At 45.3% G+C, this 27036-nt stretch overlaps 1 long non-coding RNA gene across 1 annotated transcript; it reads left to right on the forward strand.

Annotated features, from left to right (window-relative positions):
* Nucleotides 1–3371: 3371 nt before the first annotated feature.
* Nucleotides 3372–17257, forward strand: LOC137634010 (uncharacterized). The gene is made up of 4 exons (XR_011042416.1): nt 3372–3486; nt 5390–5554; nt 5824–6061; nt 17113–17257. It is a non-coding gene; the product is annotated as an uncharacterized lncRNA (long non-coding RNA).
* The last annotated feature ends 9779 nt before the right edge of the window (nt 17258–27036 follow it).

Below are 27036 nucleotides of genomic sequence, written 5' to 3' on the forward strand. Positions count from 1 at the left end.
CTTCTTCCCTTCCTTCAGAGCGTTTCGAAGAAGTGGTACTTAATCACGTAACTGTGACGCAGAGGTTCCTCCAAGTTAGCCCAACCCTCCTTCAGTGTTTACACTTATGGCTATCCTAGTACTCCCCCCCCCCCCCCATTCCTTCTCTCTCTCTCTCTCTCTCTCATATTTATACGGAATTTCAACAAACATTTTGTTAGGATAAAATTAAAAAATTTACATAAGCAAAAATTTAACTCAAATCTCTATTCTTTAATTATATTTCCCTAAAGACTTTCTTATTTCATGAGTCCTTTGACAGTGACGATTTAACAGTAAATGAAGAATATGAGACATGAAACGTTAAATACTCTGAACGAACAAGGTAAAACGACAGTGGAGGTCCTGTAGAGAGTGGGGTTCCCCTGCTGTAGGGGACCGGAAAAGCAGCCATCAAAGTAAGTAAGTTTAACTTTTTTCAGTAGGTCCTCTCTAGCACCAGTCAACAAGATCCTTTACAGAGAAGCTACATTCAACCTGTTCCGCTCGTCAGTCCACAGGACATTAGTGTTTCAGAATACACACTCAACATTAGCATTATGTTGAACTAAAATCAGGACAATAAGGGTGTCCCAGAAGGGTCAATGTAGGACAGAGAGCAAAAGGATAAAATCCGGGACGCCTGACAACCCTACTCTTGATATGTTTAATGAAATGTAAGGTGATAATAATATTTATCTGTGCCTCAAAACGTGATTTTGTGTTCTGATAATTGAAAAGCCTCTAGAATAACATACTCAAGCTCAAAAGATATTAAACACGGTGTCTAAGAGAGAATCAGTGAAAGGTGCAATGGGTGTGAGTGTGAGAAAGAAGGAAGTGAAAGGGGGAAAAGGAGAGGAAGAATATTCAAGTGACTCTGACCATGAAGAAAGCATGGCTGGTCCAAACGACTGTGGATGGTGCAAAAAAGCGGTAAGATCAAATCAAGAAGCTATAGAATGTGATTTGTGTGATGTATGGTTCCACATAGGCTGTGGACAACTAGACAGAAGTGAATTTAAGAGAATTAGCGAATCTAAACATGCCCGATGGTTTTGTAGTAGATGCCGGGGGAGTTTCAAAAACTTGAAGGCAGAAAACAAGAAACTTAGGAAACAGTATGATGAACTCAGGGATAAATTCATAGGGCTGCAGGATACGGTAGATGAGTTAAAAAAGGAGATCTGGGCTTTAGTGGATAATAATAGGATAGGAACGGGTCAGCTGACAAGAGAAGAAGTTAGGGAGGAAGTCAGGGCAGAGATGATAGAAATAAGGGAAAAGGAGAAAAAGAAAAACAATATAGTAATTTTCAACATAAAAGAAAGTACAAAAGTTGATAGTAATGAAAAGCTGAAAGATGATTTTGATATATGTGAGAGTTTGATTAATGTCGAGTTAGGAATGAATGATGTGGAAATTGAAGAAGTGGGTAGGTTAGGCAAACCAAGGGAAGAGAGAGAGAGAGGGACAGGGACAAAGACAAAAACCAAGGCCCTTGCTCTTTAAGCTTAAAACCACCAAGGAAAAATGGGGAGTAATTGCAAGGGGAAAACACCTCAGGAAATCAACAAAAGAAGAGTTGAGACAAGTTTCCATAGCACCTGACCTCACTTTCAGGGAAAGGGAAAAAGAAAGGAAGTTGCTAGAGGAATTGAGAGAGGAAAAAGAAAAGAAAATGGAGAGCAGGGATGGTACATAAACAGAGGAGAACTAGTAAGAAACGACAATTTTCGTCAAGAAGCAAACGCAAGCAGAGCGAAGTAGAAAAGGTATAAATTTAGACAAAAAAGTTAGCCATTGTATAAAAATATGCCTGTTAAATATCCAAGCACTAACCAAACAGACATTAATAGAAGTAGAAAACGAGATGAACACAAATAAAATTCATATATTTTGTTTGACAGAAACTCACCAAAAAATAGATAAAATACAGCTGAGTAAAGGTCTGTTAAAGTTAGAAAAAAGAAGGGATTTTAAAGACAAAAAGGGTGGTGGGTTAATGATAATTTTTTTAAAATAACGATATCACTGAAGCAGAGAAAATAGAAACAAAACATAGCGATATAATAATGGTACAATGCAAAATCCACAACTTAGCATTTTTGATAATACTAGTATATTTCGCAGCAGGAAATACAGAAGAAGATAGAAAAAGAGATCAAGAATTGAAAGCGGAATGTGAAAAATGAATACAAAAAGCAGGAGAAACAACTCCTTTGCTAGTTATGGGGGATTTTAACGGCCAGTGGGATTTCTGGGACACCAACAAGTAGACAGAAATGGGGAAATGGTGCTAGATTGGATGGGTAACCACAACCTAACACTATTAAATGGAGATGAAAGGTGCTCAGGACTATACACGTGGAATAGACAAGATCAGCATAGTGCTATTGATTTTGTACTTGCAAATAATATGCTATATAAACAATCTAAATGTATGGAAATAGATGAAGATAAAACAGTATTAGATATATCAGATCACAACTTAATAACAGTAGAATTGGAAGTAAAAACAAATAGCGAAAATAATTGCAATAAAGGGAAGTGGGAAAAAATTACATATCATAGGAGACACAAAAGATATAGACGAATATGTGAAATCTATAGAGAGAAAACTTGTCAGCAAGGATGAAAAAAACATTGAAGAGCTAAACATAATAATGGCAGAAATGTAACAAGAACATTTGGATAAAACATACATGAGACCAAAGAACAACCTTGGGTAACTGAGGAAATGAGGAGAAAAATTAAGGAAAGAAAGGAACTTAATAGAAAAAAGAGAAATGAAAAAGATATTAGGTTAAAAACAGAATTAGAAGAAAAATGCAATCATAAGAAGAAAGAAGTGCAAGTACTGGTGAAAGATAGTATAACTTTATATAAGAAAAAAAGAAGACCAGGGAGATAAGAGATGATAAAAACAATAAACAATGCCAATAAAAGAAGAATTTAAGAAGTCCAAACTGACCACAATGGGTTGCCAAAACTAAAGCAAGGTGTTATCCTATCTAATTTCAAGGTAGAAGGGAATAAAAGTAAAGATTGAGAATCTCATTACGATATTAATTTATTTAAGGCACAGGTAATATAAACTTATTTTGCGGAGTGAGCAATAAGGAACCAGGAATAATAATAATAATAATAATAATAATAATAATAATAATAATAATAATAATAATAATAATAATAATAATAATAATAATAAGGCTTCTGTTGATATCGTTTTCTTAGTAATATTGTGTCTTCTACAGTTCCATCTCTGAAGAAAAACTAAAGAAGAGGAAGAACAATGTTTGTTTACATTTAAGACGATGGAAGTCCCACGTTGGGATCATTCACAGAGTGGCCGCAAATTGCCGCAGTCTTGAGAAGGTTGAAGTCTAGGAAACCACGATAAAGTTATTTTTTTTAAATATATATCAGCTCTATTTTATCCTCGTTGAACACAAATATTTCATAATGGTACGGACTACCTAAACTCTAATAATTTCGCAATTGTATTAATTATTTAGCCGTGTCACGGCAAACATTTATGGCAACTGCCATAAGGTTTAGAGTAGACACTTGTCTATCGTATGAAGACTAATTCCTTCAAAAGGTTATTTCGTAAATTAGTTGTTTTTAGGTAATATCTTTTGATCATTTGTATGATAGCAGACACTTGTATTTATAATAACGGCCACTTGAATCTATGATAGTGGCTACCTGTATGTATGAAAGCAGCCACCTGTATGTATTGTAGCAGACACCTGTATGTATGATAGCGGCCATCTGTATTTATGATAGCAGCCACATGTATGTATGGTAGCAGTCACCTGTTTATATGATAGCGGCCATCTCTATTTATAATAGCGGCCACCTCTGTGTATGATGATGGCCGTGCCCTATACTTATTTTCAACTCTTTCGTAAACTTCGTAAATATATATCCATTCACCGTTCTCTGTCCCCACATTATGCATACGTTACCTCCCCAAACTGCCTTTTGACCAATTCTGAAGAGACCAGCTTGATTCATGAGGCTGGTTAATTTCCTCCTTTAATAATGATAATGATGATGAAATTGAAATTTCCTTCTTTTTTCCTAGTAGTTCGTAAGACATCGCTGTCGCATTACAAAAAACCCTGTCCGTTGTTCTGCAAAACCTCTACTCAAGAACACCACGTGACCTAAACATCCCTACTTAACCTAACCTACAAGTCGTGTCCTTACCTAACGGCTAGACTGCCGTATTCTTCGCCTACCCTGTGTTTGATTTGCAACCCATTTGACTCTTAGCAAGGTAACCCAATCATATTTTGTAAAAGGATATCCATTTCACACGTAAAAAGTAAATTTACATTTGTCCCAATGAACTACATTAACATAAATATAGATGTACAGTATATAGGCTACTGTACTTAAATTACTCAAAGTCATTGAAGACGGAATCTTCAGATATGATCTTCTCCCTGTTGGTCAACTTCCTTTTTGTTGTGGGTGAGATGGCCCAGCAATTAGCGAAGAAGAAGAAAGAATGGGGCGTTTATGGTGTTGGGATGGGCAACAATTCCTGGAATCGTGGCACGAGCTACTGTATTATAACACCGCCATAAAACGTGGATTTACCGTTGTTTGTTGATTTTCCATCGTAGTTATAACGCATTTTACCAAAACAATACTTTGAATAAACACCAGAATAATCCACCTGGAGTCCTATCTTATACAAATAAGCTGTAAAATCATTACTCTCGGTAAACTTCACAATCCTTACAATTTTCGAATTAGTCGAATTATAAAACGATTTACAAGTATCCTCACTCTTGCAGTGATGTGTTCCCATTTTCTCGTCTCGGTGGATTAGAATGAGCATCTCAAACCACGCTTGGTGCTCCCAATACCCGATTCTGATTGGATGGAAAAGAAAAGCCAAGACTTAAACATCTCCCTTGGTCAAAGTCTTTGGACATCCTGGTATTTGATACAAGTCGACTTGATTATAGGAACTTTCTCCTCTGAAAGGAGCTAGGGTTTGTATCTGTATCTGTGAAGGAATAATTAGAAATGTTTAAAGTGATTCGTATTTTTCCTAATAATACAACCCTGAGTCCACTCCTTAAGTCGTAGGCGAAGGTCGGAAGCGTCTGTGCAGTGTGCTGGCGAGGGGACAGGCTCTCCAGCCACCCGCCAGTGCATTCATTACGAACCCCATTATGAATTCTTTAAAGCCGAGTTCCATCTACACTGAAATCATACTCTTATCAAAGGATTCAGTTTTGCATAGTTAAAAAAAACACAAATATCTTGAAGATTTTGACATTTTTATCAGGTTTGAATTTCCTCCAGAGATTAATCTAGTTAATAATACCATTAACTATGCTTTCAGGTCATGCAGGTCGGCTGAATTTTGATGCCAACGTGCGCAAATTCTCAACAACAGCTTTTCCTCTGGTTAAGGCTGCACGAGCATACTGCCGCAGCTGTATACGTTTGTGAGTCACCATCTGCTCTGCCGCGTGTTTTAGTACATCCTCTTCAATTGGGACCAAAAGTAAAGTCAACTGTATATGCTAAACTATTCAATATTTGTAATCAAATTAGACCTAAGGCTCTCAATATTGGTGATCCATATAGAAATAGTTTGAATGTTCTGAATTTAAATAACAATTTTTTTAATTTTGATTGGAATGTAGTGTATCTTGACTTTGAATTGTTTAACCTTTTCTAACTCAATACAGTGTATACTGTATACACTTTATTTACTGTACTGTAAGTTTGTAATGCAACGTGATTCGTCCATTATCAATTCGGTCATTTCAGAAAGATAATCCTGCTGGCAGATGTTTCGAAAGCTAGAGACCGCACAAATGTATTTTTATGTGCTGAACGTAGTAAGAATCTTTGACAGTAAGGAAGAGAAAAGCTCTCCCGGCTGAATCAAGACGGAAGGCTATGGGAATTAAGTATCGAAATCTAGATTCAACACCAAGAATGACAACAAAAAGATCTTGCATAGACTCAATTCGGGAAATGTCAAGAATGATGAAAAATTCTGGAGGTGAGTTGTGTACAAAACTTCAGTTTAAGGCAATGCAGTATCTTAGTTTACGAGTTTTCCCATAAAAAATAAAGAAAATTCACATAAATAAACTTATGTCATCAGATTTAAAGGTTTCGTAATGTAAATTAATGACAATTTATAACCCCTATCGTCAGAAATAAGTAAAAGATTAGAAATCACAATGAAAAGTAAAAATAGCTGACAAATTAACTCACACTTCCGTACCTTTGGTTGGTGGGAGATGAGAATGACCTTCACTATCACTTACTGAACCATTTGATTTATCCTTTTTTCTTCTCATTCAATTTTTATAAGGAACCTTTTTAGAGACGATTATTTTTGCCCTTACTTTAAAACGTCATGAACATGGAGTAAGAAGAACGTGAACACTGCATGGATGGTGTATGGGCACCATTTGACTGGTTTCATTTTAGTCTCCTCAATGCTTATCCACATAACATGCCCATACGGTTTGAAATCTTTGCTCACAGATCGATACAATTCTCATAAACCAAGTTGAGTTTGTAGACTCGTATTCAAAGTTACTCCTAAACCGAGTTACTACTGTACTGTATTTTATTTCATAATTGTTCCTGCCCTATAGACAACTATATACAAACCCTTTTGCTCTTTATAGTGGCGATGTATTTTAAAAGCAGCTGAAATCAGCCATAAGAATTGTAACGAGGTGTAACTACCCACTGCTAGTCAGCATAGTGGGGCAGACCAGCTACCCCTGTCACACCCATACTGGTAATATTACAGTGTACAACAACTTAATTTTGGCTCGGTAGAAAGGAGACGTTCCGTGTCTCTCTCGTTAACCTTAATAAACTGGCCTTTGACTTGATCAATTGACCCTGGACTTCCCTTAGGTGTGGATACAGTACTATAGCTTTTAGTGAGGCAGCGGTGCCCTCCATCGGGAGAGTATCTCTCCTTGCCACCTGCGGCAACTCCTGCCTTCCTTAAGGCATTCGGGTCTCCCTGTTTAAGGAATGGCTTCCTAGAGTAATACAATTGGAGGCATAGTAGCAGCGCACACAGTCTCCCCACGGGTTAACCACTGTGTTCCCCTCCAAGGCTCTGGAGGTAATGCACTGATAGAGTTCTCGTGCCCTTAGCTGCAGCTCTTTCTGCTTTTTGTTTGCTTTCTTTCCTGCAGCTCTGGCGTAAGAACGCGAGCAGTTGCAGACTGGTTCCCTTCAGGGCTACCAGTTGGGGGATACTTATGGGGTTATCCCAGAAACTAACTCGGGGTACGTTTCTCAGGCATCACTCGATGCCGACCTTCAACTTGAGCTTAAGCTCGTTGACGGGAAGCAGAGGTCCACCTCCATGTGTCGGGCATCCTTCCCGTTCATGGTAAAGACACCCTTCCCCACTAGGAGATATCAGGCAGCTATCTCATCCCTGGGAAAGGCGTCCTTGCGGGTGCTTCCACAAGTGTGTGCTCTATTCGTCCTTGCCTAAATCTTGTTCTTCAGAGCATAGCTTCTTGGAGCTAGACGGCGATGTAGTAATTTGCAGACTGTGGCCGGGAGTAGCACGCAGACTATTTAATGTCAGAATGTCGACCACACACTAACTTCACACTACATAAAAGATATGGTGGAATGCCCCCAGATCTGGGCAAAAGGGAAACAATCAGGAAAGAATGGGTCACTGGGCACCATCCCTTGATTTTATTTGAAAATGAGAAAAGATAAATAGAAAAAAGCTGTTTACTAATTTGAAAAAAAATAATAGTTACTGAAAATTAAGTAACACAAAAGACACTCTTATCTATGGGCTTTGCATATCGGTACATCTCAGCATGCAAACATTGTCTGCCCTTAAGGACTACAGTAAACAGAATGTCAACATGCCACCTACATTGTTTGCCAAAATGGAGTAAACAATATCAACATGTCAACCACATTATTTTAAAAAGGCATCTAACACAACTAAATTTTCCCTCTCTTACCCATGCGAGTCCAAAGTCCCATAATTCCCGCTTTTCTTTTGCAAAATAATATTCTCTATTGAGACCTGTGCATCGAGAAAACTTCTTCTGTCTACTACTCTTTCCGCAGGTGGCGTAGCAGAAGTCCTGGGGCTTCCAGCATCAGTTAAATGTTTAGTACCCTCTTTATGGATGGAACACCATCAATAACCAAAGAAGGCCACGACCTTGTATCAATGGTTGTTGGATTTACACCGAGGGCAGGAGTAGCATTCACATGTATTTCGCTCCACCTAGAAGGAGTCTGGACGGAAGGGGTTTCCTTCCCAGAGCTGCGGGCGATAGCTGACTTCTGGACGGGTAACCTGTTGCCCACACTGCGCGACATGGTGGTTAGCCGAGCCACAGTGTAAGCACAGGATGAGCTGTCTGCGACACTCATTCACGATGTGCCCTGGTTTCTCGCACCAAGTACAGTACCTCCTTTGGAACTGAGGAGACCTATCCGGGATGCGCATTGATGACAGGCGCACTTCCACAGATGCAGGCTTCGGGACAGGTCTAGGAGGTGTACGTGGGTAGACTCGCTCGGGTGCAGGTGAAGTTTGGAGGCAGCCATGTCACCCCTGTTACATCCGAGCTGCGCCATGACTGTCCCACACAACTAATGGCCAAGTTCTCTGCCTTCTGGCTTTGCTGACAAGTTGCCTCAACAAGAACACCCAACAGGTGTAGGGCATCCTGCCAAGTGGCCTGATGGCCGGCAGAGATGTTGATGGTGGCCAGAGATTGTTCCAGTCAACTCGCAGCTTTTCTTTGAATCGTTTACGTCACAGCTCTTTCCGGTCTAGGTTATGTCGAGAATATGTTGACTTACACAAAGAGGCCAACGGCATGGCATAAATTTTCAACAGCAATGGGGTTAGGTGGCTGCTCGCAACTCCTGCCCCTTGCCGTTGTACCCCAGGATACAAGATGGTGATGCTTATTGCTTGCTTGCGTCTCCCATAGTACCCCCAAGGCACGAGTGTCACGAGCAATTTCCCTTTGGGGTCATCTATGAGTCTTGTAAGCTATGACGCTGTAACACTTCAGGGTTATTGCGTACATCGTGTCCGTTGGGCACAACAAAGCTCATAGAGTTTTTTGAGGCCAAGCCCTTCGGGACCTGGGCCTCTGAGTTTTGACCTCTCACAAGGGAAAACCTGCCCTTCTTCTAGTTCAGCACAACCTTATTCTTCTCCTTGTGAGCAAATACCTTCTCTGGTAGGAGGGCATAAGTACCTTGCTTCATGATACATGAGCGTGTGTTAGCAAAGATACCAGTCTCACAAAGAAGTCATGCGCATTGTTGCACACCCATCTAACGAGGGCTAGCATGGTGTTTGGGCGAGCGCCTCTGTCTAACGAAGGTTTGCTTGCAACCCAGGTTAATCGCCATATTACTCATAGTGAAGTGGCGGGTCCCTACTCACCAGCCCGCAGAGCTTCAGTTTGGCTGTTGTCTCAAGTACATGTGAGTAACTTTGGCAAGTTTTAAAAGAAGCAACCTGTGGTTCGCATTGTTATAGGCTGCTGTTAGGTCATAAAATATTACCCTTGTGATTTTCCTAAGCTCAGAGCCATCCTCAATATACTGAGTGAGGCTAAGTACCTGAAAGCAGCAGGATCTTCCTGCCTGGAAGCCAGCCGGGTCTGGTGTCAGTTGATCTTCGACTGTGGGAGGTAGGCGGACCATCGTCACCTGTTCGTACAGTTTATATAAGGTGCAGAGGAGAGATACTGGCCGATAACTCTTAGGGATCATTGGGTCTTTGCCAGGTTTTAGCAAGGCCACAACTTTAGCTTCTCTCCATAGTTTTGGGATCTTGTATGTTCTTGCAAAGTTGTTAAGAAGGACTAATGCTCATGATTTATTCCTGTTGCCAAAGTGCAGCATTATCTCAAATGTAATGTCATCCAGACCAGCAGCTTTTCTAGGTTTATGGTGTTTCATGGCTTCCTGGAGTTCTTCAACAGTGAGTGGTTTCATCTCGTTATTCTCTTTCATTTCATACTTCATTCTTTTGTGATATCTTCATTCTTTGTCATATGGCTTCCCATTAAGTGAGAGTTGTTTTGCGCCCGCATTAGGTGTTACGGTAGCCATTCTCTTTTGGGTGTTCTTATCCAAGTTCAGTTGACTGATTGTTTTCCATGCTTTCTTACTGTTCTAAGTCATATCTGTGTTGGTTGTAAGTTCTTGCCATCTCTCCTTTTTCTCATTGGCTACAGAGGCTAATAAAAGTTCTAGTTCAGTGGTGCTTTAGACAGACGGTTCTGTATTGTACTGTTGAGCGGGTTGGGCTTATACCACCCACTAACTAATGACCCCCAGCTCGTAATGAATTTTAACGACCGACTTCCAACATCGCAGAAATCAACCTCTTGTTAAAAGTCTCAGGTTTGTTTGATTAAAAGAAAACGGTTCCCTCAAAATCTATTTTTGGGTGAGATAGCCAAGTCGTCCCGATGGAAGGCTCCTTTAAGTAGCTTCCTAGGGTATATTTGACTACAGTGATATTCCCAGAGAATTTAACTTAAGGTCTCCAGAATTCTAACTCCTGGCGCGAATATCCTTATAGTTTCCTTTAAGGATATCGCATAATATCAGGGGATGTATTCTTGACACGCCACATAGCAATATGCACCCCGCATAGCGTTTATGCTTCGAGGGGGAAAAGTGGCAAAATAATAGAGGAGCCGTTAATAAGGTTCCCTTCCTCCGTTACTGTTTGAGTACTCAGATGGCCCCACCATCGCCGCCATCTTTATTCCTTGTAGCGTTGAGCCGGTACTACAGATACAGTTTGTTCCAACACGGAGTACTTACTTCGAACTACTTTCTTAGGAGGATCTGGGATCTCCCCCTCTCTCCGTTACCTTGTCGGGGCGCTCCGGGGCGGAAGGATACTGGCCCTGGGGCGACCCGGGGTCAGCGCGTGAGGCTGCGCTTGTTAGATTGTCAGTAAGCGTCTGGTCGCGCATAGATAACATCTCGCTGCTCACTCTCTCTTATCCCGTCCGATCACCTTGATGACCACGTGTTCCTTTGTGTTTTCCATCCCTTGTGTTCCCACGTGGTCCCTTGTGCTCCCCATTCCTTGTGCTCCCACGTGTTCCCATGTGTTCCTTCCCTTGTGTATCACGTGTCCGTGTTATCTCCCTCATCTTTCCCTTGTGTTCTTGTGTCGTTTGCGTGTCGCTCTCCGCTATGGAATCCCAGCGTCGCTGTACCGGGCCCCAAGCTGGTAAGTCTTGTGGAGCCTGGCTCTCTAAGCCCGAGGTCGACCCACACACGCTGTGCTCCTCGTGTCGGGGGAATAAGTGTTCACCTTCCTCCACGTGCCAGGAGTGCGAGTCTTGGCTGGAGATGCAGGGGACCTTGTTCTCCAAAAAGAAGAAGAAGGCATCCAAGAAATCGCCGAAAAAGCCAGGCCTTTCCTCGCCGCGTACGTCGCCCTCAGCGCAGTTGGAAAGAGGTTCTCCTTCTCCTTCCCCTACCCAGAGTAGGGGACAAGGTAAGTCCGTTGCGGGGAAACAGCCCATTGCCGTTCCCCAAGAGTCTGATGTCGGGGAATCTGTGGAAAAAGGGCCTACGCAGACGAGTGGGGAGTCTGCTAGTGTGGCGGAAGTATGTGTTGTAGACGATGGCCTTGTGCCCACAGGACCCGTCTCAGGTGAAGACCCGGTGTTGGGGAATCCCGAATCGGCTCCTACCCCCACATCGTGGCAAGGTTTTCAGGTTCAGCGGGTTCCAGGGATGGTTGGGACAAAGAAAGGCAACCCACGTGTTCATCCGATCCCGACTCCATTGTTTGGCCGGCGCCTAGGATGCCCTTCAGGTTGCCTGTGAGGAATGAGGAGGAGTTCAAAGGGTGGTTCACCTCTCGGCCCTCTATCCGCTCACCCCCGGCGCTCTCGGCTACGCTTCCGCCGGACTTCATGGAACCCTCGACCCCGAGATCCAGACCAAGGACCCCTAGGAGGCTCGTCATTGAGACGGACGACTCGGCGAGCTCCTATTCTTCAGACGATTATTCTTCCTACGATTCCTACTCTTCGGCTAGTTCCAGCGGACGTGACTCCAGGAGGAAGAGGGAGTGGTCCAGGACGAGAAGACCGAGCTCACACGTCAGCCTGGCCAGGAATAGGTCGAAGTCCTCGAGGAGACACAGGAGGAGGAGCTCCCCAAGGAAAAGGTATATCACGGTGGTTCGGCACCGCCGTGAATCCAGCAAGAAGGTCGCCGCTCCAGTGCCTACTTCGGTAGCCGCGGGAGCTGCTTCCGTACCCTTGCACAGTGTCTCTTCGGCACCATCTGCTCGTCGGGTGCAGCCGTTGGCACACTTTTAGTTGCCCCGACCTAGTAAATCGGCGGCTCCACCCGTGTATCGGGAACTTCCGCTGGTTAGACCCAGCGGCTCAACTTCATCACCTTTCATCACAGCGGCTCCGGCCAAGTTCCGGGATATGGCGCTGTCGCAACCATCGAATAGCACCGCCTGGGTTACCCCGGGAGGAGGTAGACCCATGACGGCTACCTCCGCCCCAGTGGCTCCACCCACGACAGAGGCACCCGCTCCATCACTCCGCCAGGAGGAGAGGGATGCCTCCGCTCCCACAGATCCCTCCGTGATCGATGAACTTTCCAACACAGAAGTACAGATTGTAGACGAACTTCTGGGAGCGGGCCAGTGTTCCCTGGACGAGGTCTCATCCTACTGTAAGGTTTTGGCACTTATCCGGCGGCACCACAGGTTGGATGAACCGCAACCAGCAGCGGAGCAAGCTTTGCTCTCAGGTCTGGGCAGGATGGTGGACAATCCTGTCTAGTAGAAACCTTCTCTGACTCTACCGTTAGCTCCCCGAGAGGGAATCGAAGTTCCTGAGAAACTCTCCCGTTTGGTGTGAGACGGTGTTCCCCCTGCAAACAGTGACTGAGACGATGGAGAGGGTCAGCAGGGTGAAGGTTACAACCGAACCCAGACAGCAATTGGCAAGACGGCTCCCGGTGAGAAGAGCCACTACAGACGGGGCCTACCCGCCTGCGCCCCCAGCTAGGCAGTAAGCTTCTACCTCTTCTTGGCACCAGTCCCCTCGGCCCTCCAGAAGGTGTGGTGCCCTACCTCAGGCCTTCTTTAGGCCAAAGTTCACAGGCTCAAGGAGAGGCCGTTCCGTCCGTCTCCCTAGGAGGAGATAGGAAGAGAGGCCCCCTACACCTTCCCACGCCTCAGGTGGGGGATACCTCAAACACTATTGGCAAGCATGGCGGGACAACGGAGCCGATCCGTGGATGGTGACGGTCCTCAGGGAGGGATACAGGATTCCCTTCCTGCCAGATCCGCCCCTGCTTATTCCCGAACACCTGGCAGAGTGTCTCACGCCCAAGGACTCAGTGAAGAGGACAGCCCTACAAACAGAAGTGGAAGCCATGTTGGACAAGGGAGCTCTGCAACCGGTTCACAAGCCTTCCCCAGGTTTCTATAGCAGGCTCTTCCTGGTGGAGAAGGCGACGGGAGGTTGGAGGCCAGTCATCGACCTCTCGGCCCTCAACAAGTTCATTTAGAAGACTCCCTTCAAAATGGACATGCTGAAGCCTTGAGAGAAGGGGATTTCATGATGTCCCTGGATCTCAAGAATGCTTACTTTCAGATTCCCGTTCACCCCTCCAGCAGGAAGTTCCTCAGAGTAAGGTGGGGCTCTCAGACTCTGCAGTTCAGGACTTTCTGCTTAGGTCTTTCGACGGCTCCACAGGTCTTCACGAGGGTGTTCGCCTTAGTTTCGGTCTGGGCACACAAGCAGGGCATGAGACTGATCAGGTACCTCGACGACTGGTTGCTTCTTTCAGCCTCAGAGGCAGACTTAAAGTTTCAAGGTTCTCTGCTGTTGCAGTTCTGCAAGGACCTCGGGATCACGATCAACCTCGAGAAGTCCCAGTTAGTCCCCACCACCAGGATGACGTACCTGGGGATGGTACTGGACTCCCAGCTAGCTAGAGCCTTCCCCTCCCAGGAGAGGTTGAACAATCTAGACCAAGTGATTCGCCCGTTCCTAGCTGGCACTCCGGTGAGGGCCAAGGATTGGCAGAGGCTAGTGGGTCACCTAGTCTCGTTGGAAAAATTAGCTCCACAGGGCAGGCTTAAATTAAGACCGATCCAGTGGAACCTGAAGGATCTCTGGTCAGCGGAGGAGTCCCCGCAGAAAATAGTTCCGGTATCCCCCTCCTCCAGGGACACTCTTCTCTGGTGGTCCGACAGGAGTCACACGTTGAAGGGAATTCCGTTCGGCTCCGTTCGGCGCCGCTCCCCCGGAGATGCTGCTCTTCACGGACGCATCGAAGGAGGGGTGGGGAGCGCATCTCCTTGAGGAAACAGCAGAGGGGAAATGGTCAGAGGAGGAAAAGGCCCAGCACATCAATCTCCTGGAGCTCTTGGCAGTACTGAACGCCCTGGCGGAATTCCCCCGTCTCCTCCGGGGGAACTTGGTGGCACTCATGTGCGACAACGCCACAGTGATGGCATACATCAAAAAGCAGGGAGGCTTAAGGTCAAGGGAATTGTGTGACCTCACAGCTCAGATCCTGGAATGGGCCGAAAGGAACCACATTCAGTTAACAGCCAGGTTCATTCCAGGAAAAAGGAACGTCCTGGCAGACGGACTCAGCAGGACAGGACAGGTGGTGGGGTCAGAACGGTCTCTGCACCCCCAGGTGGCACAAGAAGTTCTCCGGCATTGGGGCTCCCCGGTGATAGACCTGTTCGCCACAAGACTCAACGCCAAACTCCCCGTATTCTGCTCCCCAGTGCCAGATCCGACAGCAGCGTTCAAGGACGCCTTCCAGCACTCATGGGACGGTCTCGACGTCTACGCATTTCCCCCCTTCGGGATCATCAGGCAGGTTCTCAACAGGCTGAGACAAGCCAAGTCCACAAAGATGACTTTGGTAGCGCCCTGGTGGCCAGAGAGGGAGTGGTTCACGGATCTTCAGGACCTGGCCACCTTTCCTTCTTGGCCCCTGCCGACAAGAGAAGACCTTCTAAGTCAGCCTCACTTCCAAAGGCTACACGAAAACCCCCAAGGCCTGAAGCTTCACGCTTGGAGGTTATCAAGCGACTGCTAAGGAAGGAAGGCTTCTCAGACAAGACTGCTGACAGGATGTTGGGATATCTCCGGAAATCCTCATGTGTCGTATACCAAGCTAAGTGGGCATGTTCGCTAGGTGGTGTGCTACTCAGAATCTGCGGCCCTTAGACGCTTCAGTCCACAATATCGCAGACTTCCTAGTCCATTTACGGGATGACAAGGGAGTACCCATTCCAGCCATCAAAGGAGTCTGTGCGGCACTGGGTCAGGTTTTCAAACTCAAGGGCATCAATCTAGGCACTTCCCGCCACATCTCCATGCTGATCAGAAGTTTTGAACAAACTTGTGACCCCCGCTCCTCGAGGGTCCCCCAGTGGGATGTGGCCAAGGCTCTTAGGGCTCTCTCGAGGCCCCCCTTCGAACCGCTTAAAGACATTCTGGACAAGGACCTCACCCTCAAGGCAGTCTTCTTGTTAGCCCTTGCCTCGGCCAAACGGGTGAGCGAGCTCCACGGGTTCTCCTTCGAGGTTTCACGCTTGAAAGGGTAGAAGGACATGTCGTTAAGTTCTTACCAGAGTTCGTGGCGAAGACCCAGAACCCTGCAGTTGCGGATCCCAGATTCGAAGAATTCTCCATCCCAGCGATTCCGCGCTCGGACAACCCGGAAGACCTGCGTTTGTGCCCGGTAAGAACTATCAGGAAATGCCTCGGTAGGACATCCAAACTCAGACCGGCCATCAAGAGTTTGTTCGTTTCCACAGGTCCAGTCAAGAAGGCGGTGTCCAAAAATGCCATATCCTTCTGGCTTAGGCAGGCTATGAAGAGGGCCTACGAGAGTGATGGCTCCATGGTGCCTGGGACCCCGAGACCCCATAATATTAGAGGCCTCAGCACATCCTTGGCCTTTGACACTAACATGGCGGTGGGCCAAATCTTAAGGGCAGGCACTTGGGCTAGACAGTCCATGTTCACAGCCCATTACCTGAAGGACTCTACAAGAAAGTCCCTGGATGCTTTCTCCATTGGGCCGGTCATTTCGGCCATGCAACAAGTTTAGTGGTTTGGGCCCCGGGTAGCCCGTGGGAAGTAATCGTAAACGACACAGTTTCCTCCTTACTCTCCCCCTTCCTTGCTACCCCCCTTTCCTTTATCCCATCCTTTTTCATATCCCCCTTCCAGGTGAGAGGGGTACATTGAGGCACACCATGTCTGGATTATAATTAAAGGTGAATTGTACATAAGGTAGACTTTTGCATGCTTTCCCCTACTCTCCTACCTCTCCCTGGACAATCTAGACCTAGCCTCCTATCTAGGTCATGGGCCCCAGGATGTTTCGAAATATTCCGAACTGTAAGCCACTCCCTCCTCCTAAGGTATAAGTCTCCTTAGAAAGTAGTTCGAGATAAGTACTCCTTGTTGGAACAAATCACAAATTTTAAGTAACTTTTATTTTTCCTAACAGTACAGTACTGTATTTACCTTGAACTACTTTCGGGTTATGGCTCACCCATCCTACCCCGAGTATCTTACAGGAGTTCAAGGAGGACTTAAACAAACGCTTACTGGCGATCTAACGAGCGCAACCTCATGCGCTGACCCCGGGTTGCCCCAGGGCGAGTATCCTTCCGCCCCAGAGCGCCCTGACAAGGTAGCGGAGAGAGGGGGAACTGCGCAAAATTCTTGGTCGGTAGAATGAGGGATCCCAGATCCTCCTAAGAAAGTAGTTTGAGGTAAATACTGTTAGGAAAAATACAAATTACTTAAAATTTGTGATATTCATAGAATTAATCCTTAAAATCTGTGGCCCAATTTGCCCTTTTTTTCTTTTCTTTTCCTTGACCAAAGATGTTTTGTGAAAGAATATTTGATTTTTATGTTGGATTTATATTTTGTGATTAAAGAGACTATGCATTTGTAGACACGCTTTGGTTTTTTTTTATTTTGATAATGTCAACTCATACATATGTTTCTCTTTCAGAAGACAAGGGTCATGACCCTGATCTGTACAGCGGTACCATATCGTCACTGTCCATTCGTTTTGAGGATGTGTGGGTTGGATATGATGGTGGATTATCCGTTCATCTTGGCCTCAAGGATTTTCCTCTGGGAGCAGTGTGGACTTGATCCACATCTTATCCAATGAAAGGTAAATTCAAAAGTAAATGTTATATGAAGGGTAGATTTTTTATATTAAGAATTCATGAAGTATAGATGGTATGAAATTTCTGCTTGGAATAGCCATAGTTAGTAATACAGGGGGTCCTCGGGTTACGACGCTGATCCGTTCTTAAGACGCGGTGTAACCCGAATTTCCGTGTAAGTCGGAACACCATAAATATACGTACTGTACTGTACTGTAAAGTATTACTGTATACTGTACTATAATAAAATGTATCAAATGACATAAAAACAATATTAGAAAAAGAGAAAACAATTCCTTACCACATGAATTAAAGTAAATATCAATAAAAAAAGAAAACAATTCCTTACCACATGAATTAAAGTAAATATCAATAAAAAAGAAAACAATTCTTTACCACATGAATCAAAGTAAATATCAATAAAAAAAAGAAAACAATTCCTTACCACATGAATTAAAGTAAATATCAATAAAAAAAGAAAACAATTCCTTACCACATGAATTAAAGTAAATATCAATAAAAAAAAAGAAAACAATTCCTTACCACATGAATTAAAGTAAATATCAATAAAAAAAGAAAACAATTCCTTACCACATGAATTAAAGTAAATATCAATAAAAAAAAAAGAAAACAATTCCTTACCACATGAATTAAAGTAAATATCAATAAAAAAAAAAGAGAACAATTCCTTACCTTATTCCTATGGTTGGCTTGCACATTTCGATAATTAAACCACTACGCTGTTTCGTTATCACTGTTGCTTTCATTGGAGCAGATCCTTTTACGTGTTCAACAATGCGCTCCTTATCTTTAAGGATAGTAGCCACGGTCGAACGGCTAAGGCCAAGCGATCGGCCAATGTTCGTTGGCGTTTCACCGTTTTTAGACCGCTTAATAATGTCTAATTTCACTTCCATGGTGATGGCCTTCCTTTTCTTCGATGCACTACCATCAGAAGAATCTGCCTTGCGCTTTGGAGCCATAATGAAGGGCAAAAAGTTAAAAAAAACGATCAAACACGTGAGAGAAAGAACAGGCAATCACAACCAAAAATGGCGTATGAGTGGAACTGAGCGACGCCGTCTTCCTCGCCCACAACCACCGCAAAGCGTATTCATCCACCGCGCGCTAGAAACTAGTTCGCAATTGTTTACGTCGCTTACGACGCTAACGGTGTAAGACGGAACGACGCTTAATATTATTTTTATATTTTTATGGGGCGCGTTCGTAACGGCGAAACCGCGTAAGTCGGGACCGTCGTAACCCGAGGACCTACTGTAGTGTCTCTGTTCCTATGCTGATATAAACTCTTCATCATTTAATGAAGAGGATGTCTTCAGCTTGGCTGAAATGGCCTCTGAGTCATTAACGAGTATCACGTCACTCATTTCTTCGACAGCAACCAGTATGTACGTATGTACTGTCTCTGCTCTCATCTTCCTACTGCTGGACCTTTCCTTACTTTCTTTTGTGATAAGTGTTGGGTTTTCTCTTTTTGCTATGCATTACCCCTCTCTCTGTGAGAGTGGAAACACACCGAAAGGTAAGCATTTGGCGAAGAGACTTTAATTCCTATGAAGATACAAACCTTTGGTTCTCAATCTGTTGCGTACCTTTGCTAAGGGCGTGACTTACAGTTCCCCTTCTGAGGAGTTCATTCACGTTCTTCCTATCAGGAAGACAGTAAAGTTCTTGAACTGTAACTCAACTCTTTCTCTGTGGTAGTGCTCCTTCCTGAGGGACTTACTCGTTTTTGCCTGAATGTTCAATCGTTCCTACCTGCCTGTTTTGAAGTTATCGTCTGGCGGGTGTGCTTGACACGGCCAGAGTGTCACTGGGTGTGACCCCTGTGTAAAGCAGTCCCTGTGCTCCCCTGCGACAAAACTCCAGTGTAGATGTTTTGTGTTTTGGGAAGGAAGCTGTTGCAATTTACTCCTGCAAGAGGAAGCATGATCCATTGGCAAGGAGAACTAGAGGTCTCTCTCTCTCTCTGTCTTCCTCTACCAACCTCTCTCTCTCTCCTCCTCCTCCTTTTTCTTTGACGGACATTTCCTTTTCGGGAAGAGGAATGTCGCCTAGGAAGACCTTTCGGTACAGTTCCATGGAATTCAACGATCGCTCTTCTTCGGGAAGGAACAATGGATGGTCATTGCCGCTAACTGGTACATTCTGGGTCTGTTTCCGCTCTTGCACTGGTTCTAGGTGAGCGGTCCTTCTGAGCCCAACACCCCAAGTGTTTGAGGGTAAGGTTACACATCCTCCTGCTATGAAGGGAGAGGTAATCTTCGTATGATACGTCTCATCGAGAGCAGGACCAGTCTCCTGGTTGTCTCTTCTGGTACTGGGTTGCACCAAGTAGAGAGATGGTAGTCACGGATCCTTCCCCCTTGTCTTCCTGTCCTTCCTAGGATCTATCGTCATTTTTTGTGATTGAAAGCAGAGCATTGCCTCACGTGCTTACGAGTACCGGGCTGTGTTCTGTGTTCTTACGAGCATAGAGCATTACGTCTCGTGCTTACAAATACGGGGCTGTGTTCTGTGTTCTTACGAGAATCGATCCACATTTCCATCAAAGACAATATGATTATCATCAATTCTTAAGAAAATGCATAACTGGACTACAACACATACTTCAGCGATTCGTCCAAAGCTTAAGACAAGAAACTGAAAGATGGACGAGGTCTTTCAGTTGCCGAAATACATCAGGAGAGAGATTTCCTCTATACGTGTTCTAACTGTCTGCTTTGTTAGAGCAAGTTCTTTTGCTTTCCTTTCGATGCTTTCATCTCCAAGAGGTCTTGCATGTCAGTTGCAAACTGGCAAAAACCTTGTTTGATTTGTTAAATTTTTAATATTAAACTTACCCGATAATCATGTAGCTGTCAACTCTGTTGCCCGACAGAATTCTATGGAGGGATACGCCAGCTATCACAATACTAGAAGGGGGTGTACTTACCAGCGCCACCTGTGGCCAGGTACTCAAGTACTTCTTGTTGACACCTCCTCAATTTTATTCCTCTGTCGTGCTTCTGACAAGACGTTCTGGGATACGCTTATGTTCTTGGAGTATTTTCACGACTTTGGTGAAGTATTTCTCTTTGATTTCGGCTGTCGCTTTACTGGAAACTTCTATTTTAGCTTAGTTAGCTTTTGGAATTAATTTGATTATTTTTGGTGACGAAGAGAGTATGAACTCTCGTTCACCTTTCAATGGCCGACCCTTCCCTTAGACGGAAGTGTTGGTGTCTAAGAGAGTATAGACTCTCTTTCTTAAATTTGCTTAACAAAAGTTATAGATTTATTTTATATCTCTCCGCCTCTTATAGGCCTCTTCGATTAACTTCCTTTTATTATAAACTCATTAAAATTAATTTTTATATTTGTTTATATTCGACCTTCCTAATAGTAGGCGGTCTTTTACCGAAGTTAATTAACTTTGCGCCCGTCATTTCGGTTTTACCTGTTAACATATTATGCTATTTTAATATTTTTGAAAGAATTTCTTTGATAGTCTCGTACTGTTTTCAAAGTTGAACTAACGTTTTGTTTTGTCTCTGCAGTTGTTGACGTTCAGAACGTTCAACTTGCACTCTATCGTTACGATAGAGAAAGAATGTTCACGGTTTCACGTTGCAGTTAGAGTAACCGTGTCTAGCGTTTTGTTCATTCTTTCTTAACTTAATGGTTTTGATCCTAATAAAGGAACTTTTCAGTTTTTTTCCTTTAACAATAATATGTTTTAACGATATATATGATTGGGCTCTTCTCTCAGGTTCTAAGTCAAGAGAGAGAGAGAGAGAGAGAGAGAGATAGAGACGGAGGGAGAAATAGGATAAACGTTTCATTCAAGCCTGCCAGGCGTACGAGTAACGTCGTTATCGTTTTTTGCTCTTCTCCCTAGTCTCTTTAGGGGAAGAAACTAAACGTTTCTAGAGTAATCTAGTGTTTAGTCTCTTTCCAACCACTGAATTATCTTTCATTAGATTTTTCTGTTACATTGTAATTCTGTTGTCGCAATTACTAACTTTGAGAAAGGATAGAATTGCGTATTTCAGGTACAAACCACTTAAAGTTTCGAGTTCAGTGAAATAAGTGCAAACAGAAATCAAAGTGATAAGTGATTAGTGCGTGAGGGTACTTTTGTGCGCGCCAGTCGTCCTCCCAGTCCGGGACCTCTTGCAAGCTCCCAAGCCCAGGGGAGAAGCAATGTCGAAGGGCATAAGGGTTCAGCAGGCCTTGATCGGCGCACAGAAGTATTCTCGGTGGTTGTGGGCGTGTCTTACCGAGACCGTCACTCCCACCCGCAGACGATTGAGCCCTTATTTTGCTCGTCTGCAGAAGAGATTAGGGGAGAAAATAAAGGCAGAGTAACGCTGGTCTCAGGTCTCAAGACTTCTTAAACGTTTAGTCCAGACCTATGCCAGACGTACGAAGTTAAAGTTCACAACCCGAGTGCATCCATACAGTCACTTTTAAGGACCTCACATTAAACAACTTTCGGTCTTGATGCGTGAGTGTCGGGCTGAGAGTGTTGCACCTCCTCCTCCGCCTACACTCCCTCCACCTGTTCTCGCTCCGCCTGTGCTAGCCCAGCCTGCACCTGCTCCGCCTGTGCTCGCCCAGCCTGCACCTGCTCCGCCTGTGCTCGCCCAGCCTGCACCTGCTCCGCCTGTGCTCGCCCAGCCTGCACCTGCTCCACCTGGTCGCAGCACCATCTGCCAGGCGTACGATGTTGTGAACTCTACTACAGTCCATGCAAGCACAGCTTTCGGACTTGATGAGTGAGTGTCGGGCTGAGAGTGTTGCTCCTCCGCCTCCGCCTACACTCCCTCCTCCTACACTCGCTCCGCCTGATCACAGTACCATCTGCCAGGCGTACGATGTTGTGGACTCTACTACAGTCCATGCAAGCTCAGCTTTCGGACTTGATGAGTGAGTGTCGGGCTGAGAGTGTTGCTCCTCCGCCTCCGCCTACACTCCCTCCTCCTACACTCGCTCCGCCTGATCACAGTACCATCTGCCAGGCGTATGATGTTGTGGACTCTACTACAGTCCATGCAAGCACAGCTTTCGGACTTGTTGCGTGAGTGTCGGGCTGAGAGTGTTGCTCCTCCGCCTCCGCCTACACTCCCTCCACCTACACTCGCTCCGCCTGATCGCAGTACCACCTGCCAGCAGTTCCACCTGCCAGGCGTACGATGTTGAGACACGTGCTGAGTTTGCTGTTCCCTGTGGTGTTCAGCCTCCGCTTTTCTTAAGGCACCTTTACGTTGGGATCAGGAGGATTATACCTCTCTTCCTCCGCCTCCACTTGCTGCTCCACCAGTGATGCAACACTCGGTTGAGGTACAACAACCTCTCCCGTCCATGAGTCAGTTTCCTCAGCTCTTGCTGCAGCGAGCTCAACCCTCCATAAGGCAAGCACCACAACACCTTAGCCTTGCGCCTCAGGAGCCTCAGCTTGCGAGACATTTACCTTGTTCTGCGCAGCCTCTTCCTCATCGCGCTCCGCTCACACCACAGGAACTGGAAGTTGCTACTCCGCTTCCGCCAACCGCTCAGCAAGCGCAACCCTTGGGTTCAACCACTCATGCTAGGAGTCAGCCTCCTCCACCCATGCGCCTCCCTTCTGCTTGTCTTTTATTCAGCCTTGGCAGACTGAGCCTCAGGTGTTCCCTCATCGGAGTCTTGAAGAGGAAACCACACTATTGTTGTTCCAGCTCGTTCTGACTCTGCTGTTCAGCATACCATGGTTTAAACCCCATGCAAGCATGCATAAAGCACTCTAGCACTGGTCATGGAATTTCTGAGAAATGTTAAACGCCATGCACACGCTCTGCTTTCCTTTCAGCAGGCTCTGCTTACAGCAGGCTCTGCTTACTACATGCTCTGCATTCAGCATGCTCTGCATTCAGCATGCTCTGCATACAACATGCTCTGCATTCAGCATGCTCTGCTTTCAGCATGCTCTGCATTCAACATGCTCTACATACAGCATGCTCTGCATACAGCATACTCTGCATACATCATGCTCTGCATACCTTACCGCATGCTTCTCAGCACATCTTGGGTTGTTGCCAACTCACTAGACTGTCAAGCAGTTTCATAACGTTGCCTTCTAGTCTGCTGCTTTGCACCAGTGAACTCTCACTCAGAGAACTTAGCTTTTCTAGGATAAGGTCCCTGTAGATGAGAAAGTTCTTTTCTCCCTCCTTCTGATATTCCCTTGAGGACTCTGTCATTTGGAGGGAGCCTTTAGCTGCATAACCTCTTATGGACTTTTATTTAAGCATAACATGCTTACAGGGAAGGTAATGGTTACACTTCAGCCGCTAATCCCGTCTGTTACCACACCTGCTCCCATAGACCTTGAGCTGTGTTGCATGACATGCAGTCCAAGCTTAGTCCTTGTTAGAGGATTTTTTGTTTACGGAGTCAATGTGTCACGGGGAAGACGTTCAACAACCAACAGAAGGGACTTGTTGTGACGCAGTGCGGCAACCTCAGCAACCCGTTAAGGAGTTGTCTGTACGACCCAGACAGTCTAGACAGATTCGGGTTGTCACTGTACTTCCTCGCTTGCCCATGATTGACAGTTTACAGACTGTGCAGCAGTATCATGATCTTGTGTCCGGCTCCGTCAGACGACTGGCTTTTAAGAGCTCCCTCAAGTCGTCGCTGTCTGGAGATTTTCAAATGGACCTGGATCTGACCAAGGAACTGGGCCTCCTGGTCAATTTTGAGGAGTCTCAGCTCGTTCCATCCCAGACCATTGTCTCCTTGGGTATGGATCTTCAGAGTCGAGCTTTTCGGACTTGTCCGTCGGCCCCAAGGATCTTCCAAGCCCTAGAATGCATCCAGAGCATGCTGAGAAGGAACCGATGCTTAGTCAGGCAGTGGATGAGTCTAACAGGGACACTTTCATCGCTGGCCCTGTTCATCGAGTTAGGGAGACTCCACCTCCGCCCCCTTCAGTATCATCTAGCTGCTCACTGGATAAAGGACATGACGCTAGAGACGGGCTCAGTTCCTGTTTCCGAAGAGATGAGGTCTACTCTAACGTGGTGGAAGAACAGCATTCTTCTCAAGGAAGGTCTACCTTTGGCTGTTCAGACCTCCGACCACCGTCTCTTCTCGGACGCATCGGACACGGGCTGGGGTGCGACACTGGACGGACAGGAATGCTCGGGAACATGGAATCAGGAGCAAAGGACACTTCACATCTATTGCAAGGAGTTGTTGGCAGTTCATTTGGCCTTGATAAACTTCAAGTCCCTCCAGCTTAACAAGGTGGTGGAGGTGAACTCCGACTACACCACAGCCTTGGCTTACATCTCCAAGCAGGGAGGGACTCATTCGAGGAAGTTGTTCGAGATCGCAAGGGACCTCCTCATTTGTTCAAAAGATCGAAAGCTCACGCTGGTAACGAGGCTCATTCAGGGCGATATGAATGTCATGGCAGATCGCCTCAGCCGGAAGGGTCAGGTCTTCCCCACAGAGTGGACCCTTCACAAGAATGTTTGCAGCAGACTTTGGGCCCTGTGGGGTCAGCCAACCATAGATCTATTCGCTACCTCGATGACCAAGAGGCTCCTCTTGTTTTGTTCTCCGATTCCAGACCCAGCAGCAGTTCGCGTGGATGCCTTTCTGCTGGATTGGTCCCATCTCAACCTGTATGCATTCCCGCCGTTCAAGATTGTCAACAGGGTACTTCAGAAGTTCGCCTCTCACAAAGGGACACGGCTGACGTTGGTTGCTCCCCTCTGGCCCGCGAGAGAATGGTTCACTGAGGTACTGCAATGGCTGGTCGACGTTCCCAGGACTCTTCCTCCTAGAGTGGACCTTCTGCGTCAACCTCACGTAAAGAAGGTACACCCAACCTCCACGCTCTTCGTCTGACTGCCTTCAGACTATCGAAAGACTCTCAAGAGCTAGAGGCTTTTCGAAGGAGGCAGCCAGAGCGATTGCCAGAGCAAGGACGACATCCACTCTCAGAGTCTTTCAGTCTTAATGGGAAGTCTTCCGAAGCTGGTGCAAGGCCAATGCAGTTTTCCTCAACCAGTACCAATGTAACCCAGATTGCTGACTTCCTGTTACATCTAAGGAACGTAAGATCCCTATCAGCTCCTACGATCAAGGGTTACAGAAGTTTGTTGGCAGCGGTTTTCCGCCACAGAGGCTTGGATCTTTCCTCCAACAAAGATCTACAGGACCTCCTTAGGTCTTTTGAGACCTCAAAGGAACGTCGGTTGTCCACTCCAGGCTGGAATCTAGACGTGGTCCTAAGGTTCCTAATGTCATCAGGATTTGAACCGCTCCAATCAGCCTCTTTTAAGGACCTCACATTAAAAACTCTTTTCCTCGTGTGCTTAGCAACAGGTAAAAGAGTAAGTGAGATCCACGCCTTCAGCAGGAACATAGGTTTCACATCTGAAACGGCTACATGTTCCTTGCAGCTCGGTTTTTTGGCTAAAAACGAGCTTCCTTCCCGTCCTTGGCCTAAGTCGTTCGAGATCCCAAGCCTGTCCAACATGGTGGGGAACGAACTGGAGAGAGTACTTTGCCCAGTTAGAGCTCTTAAGTACTATCTAAGAAGGTCAAAACCTTTACGAGGACAATCAGAAGCCTTATGGTGTGCTATCAAGAAGCCTTCTCTACCAATGTCTAAGAACTCAGTTTCTTACTACATCAGGCTTCTGATTAGAGAAGCAAATTCTCATCTGAAGGAAGAAGACCTTGCTTTGCTGAAGGTAAGGACACATGAAGTGAGAGCTGTGGCTACTTCAGTGGCCTTCAAACAGAACCGTTCTCTGCAGAGTGTTATGGATGCAACCTATTGGAGAAACAAGTCAGTGTTCGCATCATTCTATCTCAAAGATGTCCAGTCTCTTTACGAGTACTGCTACACCCTGGGTCCATTCGTAGCAACGAATGCAGTAGTAGGCGAGGGCTCAGCCACTACATTCCCATAATCCCATAACTTTTTAACCTTTCTCTTGAATACTTTTTATGGGTTGTACGGTCGGCTAAGAAGCCTTCCACATCCTTGTTGATTTGGCGGGTGGTCAATTCTTTCTTGAGAAGCGCCAAGGTTAAAGGTTGTGATGAGGTCCTTTAGTATGGGTTGCAGCCCTGTATACTTTAGCACCTTTGAGTTGATTCAGCCTCCCAAGAGGAACGCTGCGCTCAGTAAGGAAGACGATCTTATTAAAGGCAGAGTAACGGTTCAAGTCGTCTTCCTTACCAGGTACTTATTATTTCATTGTTATTGTGGATAACTGATTATATGAAATATGGGATACTTAGCTATCCTTTAATCTTGTACACTGGTTTTCACCCACCCCCCTGGGTGTGAATCAGCTACATGATTATCGGGTAAGTTTAATATTGGAAAATGTTATTTTTATTAATAAAATAAATTTTTGAATATACTTACCCGATAATCATGATTTAATCGACCCTCCCTTCCTCCCCATAGAGAACCAGTGGACCGAGGAATAATTGAGGAGGTGTCAACAAGAAGTACTTGAGTACCTGGCCACAGGTGGCGCTGGTAAATACACCCCCTTCTAGTATTGTGATAGCTGGCGTATCCCTCCATAGAATTCTGTCGGGCAACGGAGTTGACAGCTACATGATTATCGGGTAAGTATATTCAAAAATTTATTTTATTAATAAAAATAACATTTTTCGGTTGTTATCAGCAACAGACAATATTTGGTCAATTATATCTTTTGAGCTCTCTTCATTTCCACTTTGGC

This window comes from Palaemon carinicauda, chromosome 43 (genome assembly GCF_036898095.1).
Source record: "Palaemon carinicauda isolate YSFRI2023 chromosome 43, ASM3689809v2, whole genome shotgun sequence".
Classification (NCBI taxonomy): Eukaryota; Metazoa; Arthropoda; class Malacostraca; order Decapoda; family Palaemonidae; genus Palaemon; species Palaemon carinicauda.